Here is a 4,125-nt window from a genome sequence, read left to right as displayed (position 1 = left end):
AGTGAATGTGAAGATCAGATTCAGATGTATACAGAAAGGTTCTCTGAAAAAGAATACCCAATGGAACTCCTGAAACAGGCAGCAGAGAAAACAAGGAATTTGAAGAGAGAAGACCTGTTAAAGTATACAACAAAAATCCCCTCTAAGAAGGACTTCATTCCGTTTGTTACAACCTTTAATGGACATAAGAATAAGGACTCCCTACAGAAACATTGGCATCTTCTTCTCATGGACCCCATAGTAAAAGGTATACTGCCCCCGAAGCCAACAATTCTCTTCAAGAAAGGAAGAAATTTGAAAGATGTTCTAGCACCAAGCATAATTAAAGAAACAAATTAGATGAGAAATTATATTCTCCCTCCATGCGTACGGTGCTACAAATGTGGCCGATGCAATATATGCAGGTACCTACACCCAAAAAGAAAGGTATTTTATAATTTTAACAACTCTAAAGAATTCAAAATAAAGAAATTACAATTCAACATCTATTATCTATCTCTTGGAATGCAAATGTGACCTGAAATATATCGGAAAAACGAAAAGACCTCTGAAGCTGAGGATACAAGAGCATATTCGGAATATCAATAATAAACTAGAGGCACACACTGTTTCCAAACACTTTATTACACATCATGGATCCAATCCTGAAGATCTCACTTTTAAAGCTATAGAACATGTTACTTTAGGAGAAAGAGGAGGAGATAAAGGCAACAAATTATCAAGACGTGAAATGTTTTGGATTTTTCAGCTTAACACTTTAGCTCCAAATGGCTTCAATGAAAGCTATGAGATCGCTCCATTCCTTTGATGGATGAGTTGGTAATTATATGTGCATAATGGTACTTACAACCACACCATTATGTCTGAGCCCAATCTCACCCGATCTTGGAAGCGAAGCATGATTGGGCTAGGTCAATACTTGGATGGGAGACCTCCTGGGAATACCCGGTGCTGTAGATACCTGTGTATATATAGAAAGTGTGCAGTTTAGCCACTCAGTCCATGCAAGGGCTTAAGGAACATCCAGTGAAAGTTATCTTTCCATACTAATGATCATTCAGGATATCATCATTGAAAGATTAAAGCAACAGATCACATCATACCCTCCCATTTCCTTGGAACTGGAATAATGACATTTAAGTTATTAACACTGAAAAACTGAAGCATTGCATCTTAATTTTTTCCCCTTCATTCTCCCAACATATATATTTTTTAGTATACTTTTTCACCATTATTTTTAAAATATATTTCCTCATATTAATTCTTTATTCATTTAAGTAATAACATCCATGTCTTGTAGTATATATCGACTTAGAAGTTGTTTGTACAATGTACTAAGAAAATGATAGCAGGATCCATGATAATGACATATGTATTACAGGAACATTAATGTTCACATCTAAGTATAAATTTACTAATGATATTCCCTATCTATCGCAGTTAAATATTACATTTATAAATAAAGAGGAGACAGTGGGACTATGATGGATCGTGGAACAATAACAACTATGTAACCATGGCAACTTTGAAACTCAAGCGCTATGAGACCAGTTGGAAGGGAGGATGTTCATCCATGCATGTGCAAGGAGAGGATGCCGCAGTGAGGGAAGAGAAGTGATGCCTAAAGCTGCGTATGGACGGGATGCCACAACTCAGGGCGGAAGTGACGCTTGGATGGGTGGAAGTTGTTAGACGGAGCCGGGCGGAAGTACAGACTTGGAATTAGAACTTGGTGGAAGCCTGTATAGACGGGCAAAATAGAGAGCTATTATTGAAATTGGGGATACTTCCCTATGAGAATGTTGTACCTACTCAAAAGTATTTGTTATAAACAGTGTGAAATAATGCCCTAATGGAAAATGGAAGTGATGTCATGGGTGGGTGGTACAAGATGGAACCCAGTCCTGATTGAAAGGGGTATAAAAAGCAGTCACCCCATGTTAGCAGCATCCCTTGAAGAAGTCCCTTGTGGATGAAATGCATTGGAAAGCTGCCTCTTGCCTCAATGAACTAATAAGATAAGCACCTGATAACAAATTGCTTTTAAACTCTTGCTTTTACTTTTCAAATGTTATATATACATTTTTTAAAGTATTGTTTCTCCTGTGCCTATTTTTAACAGATACTGTGTCATTTAACTGATATTATTTCATTTTATATTCTGTATATTCATTTTCTATCCCTTTGCTCATACCCCATATTTTATCAAATGTGTATAAGGGACATGTTGTTTTGTTTACAAATTTTACACTTTATTACATGCATTCTTTGCACAAGGGACCAGTGAGACCTGCGGGTCATTAATAGAGTCTGTTTGAGCATTTGGAAGCTCAATACTTACTTTGTGTCTGTTTTGTCAACCTTTTAACTTAATTAAACAAAACATATTTGCTACGTCTATGGTAACTCTTTGCACAAAACACTTTCCTGTATATGGAATAATTTTCACATTGTCAACACACCAGTCACTAAAGACCTTATACACTTGCGTATACCTTCACTAAGGTGCACACCCATTGCCCCTACACATTTGGTCCAGCTGACACCCTGTAATACATAGGGAGAGTGTATTTTTAAGATTTTAAGATTTCTAGGTATTTAAAGTAAGATCTAAGTTGGCACCGATACTCTACTCTATATATCAATATATAGCAGTTGCAACTTGGCTGACTGGGTGGAGTGATTGGATGTCCATGAAGAATGGTCAGACTTTTTTCTTGATAAACTGAAGTGCAGCCTTCCTTTCTTTGCCCATGATCACTATATTCAAGTGGACCAGGTCCTAAGTTTATGACATATGGCAAGAGCATAGTCTGCCTCCCCCATTGTGCACAGACTGATTGTCTGAACAGGCCATGTACAGTACATGTGCTCTATTGCAAAAACATTTAGTATCAATGTTTAAGGTGTTTATGCTTCTCAGTCTTACTACACCTCATCCAAACATCAACCACTATTCTTTTACGGCACTTGTATATATATTTACAAATTGCTCTGGCTGGTTTGGACAACAAAGTGGTTGTGTCTCTAAATGTGGATACGGCATTTCAATCTGTTGAGTAGCCATTATCTTTGGCCAATTTTTATGGTGGCAAAGTTCCAAGGCTAGCTCCAATTTTTGTATTCCTGCCCAGCCTCCAGGATACATGTGGTTTGGTGACTGATTCCTTTGTCCTTGGTGGGATTGCTGAGCAGGAATGTCCACTTTTGCCCTCTCCATTAACCAGTGCCATAGAGCTGCTTAGCTGCACAATTCATGCCCTTTCCTCGATTATGGGACTAATGGTAACTGTTCATGAAGATGAGAATGCATTGCATGTGGATGACAGGTTATTAGTCTTGTCTGTAATGGAGTATTCCTTTCAGGTGCTTTTGTCAATGATAAATATGTATGTTATTTTTTAGGGGGGGTGAAGATTAATTGGGATGAATCCTTGGTCTTCCCTTTCTTCACAGTTTTTCCATGCCACTCTCTGATGACTTTACCCTGTAGTGGTATACCAAGTTCAAGCATTTGGGTATACAGATCACTCACAAACCCTCTGATTATATGTCCCTTAATGTTCAACTTAAATTAACAAACTTTAAACACAAATCTGTTATTGGTCGGGTGAACATTGTCAAAGGTGTTATACAACCTAAGTTTTTATACTTCCTTTAGCATTCCCCTGTTTATCTCCCACCCTCTCTTTTTTCATCTATTGCTCATTATGGGTTGGATACAGTATGCCGGCGCTTGGGATCCCAGCGGTCAGAATCCCAATGCTGGCATCCCCACAAGGTTAGGATATTGACGCCTGTTGGTTGGTATCCTAACCCTCCCCCTCTCCCTACCCCTCCCTCCCTGGGGCCTAAACCTAACCTCCCCCCACTGTATAAACCTAGCTCCCCTGCACACTGAACCTAACCCTCCCCGTTAGTGCCTAACCCTCCCACTAGTACCTAACCCTTACCCCATTAACCCAACTACTTACCGTCAGGATGTCGGCAGTTGGGATGGTGCCAAGATTCTGAAAGCTGTCAGGATTCTGGTGCTGGCATTCAAAGCTCCGGCATCTTGCATGCCATGATTATGACCGCATCCTGCTCATTATATAGTGTTCATATTAGCTTGAAATTCTTGTG

At 39.1% G+C, this 4,125-nt stretch overlaps 1 pseudogene; it reads left to right on the top strand.

Moving 5' to 3' along the window:
* The first annotated feature begins 841 nt into the window (after nucleotides 1-841).
* LOC148532155 (5S ribosomal RNA) lies at nucleotides 842-960 on the top strand (annotated as a pseudogene).
* The last annotated feature ends 3,165 nt before the right edge of the window (nucleotides 961-4,125 follow it).

This window comes from Taudactylus pleione, unplaced genomic scaffold, assembly GCF_031769625.1.
Source record: "Taudactylus pleione unplaced genomic scaffold, aTauple2 ptg000083l, whole genome shotgun sequence".
Lineage (NCBI taxonomy): Eukaryota > Metazoa > Chordata > Amphibia > Anura > Myobatrachidae > Taudactylus > Taudactylus pleione.
Note: the sequence above shows the minus strand (reverse complement) of the source record. Positions and strands in the feature narration are given on the sequence as shown.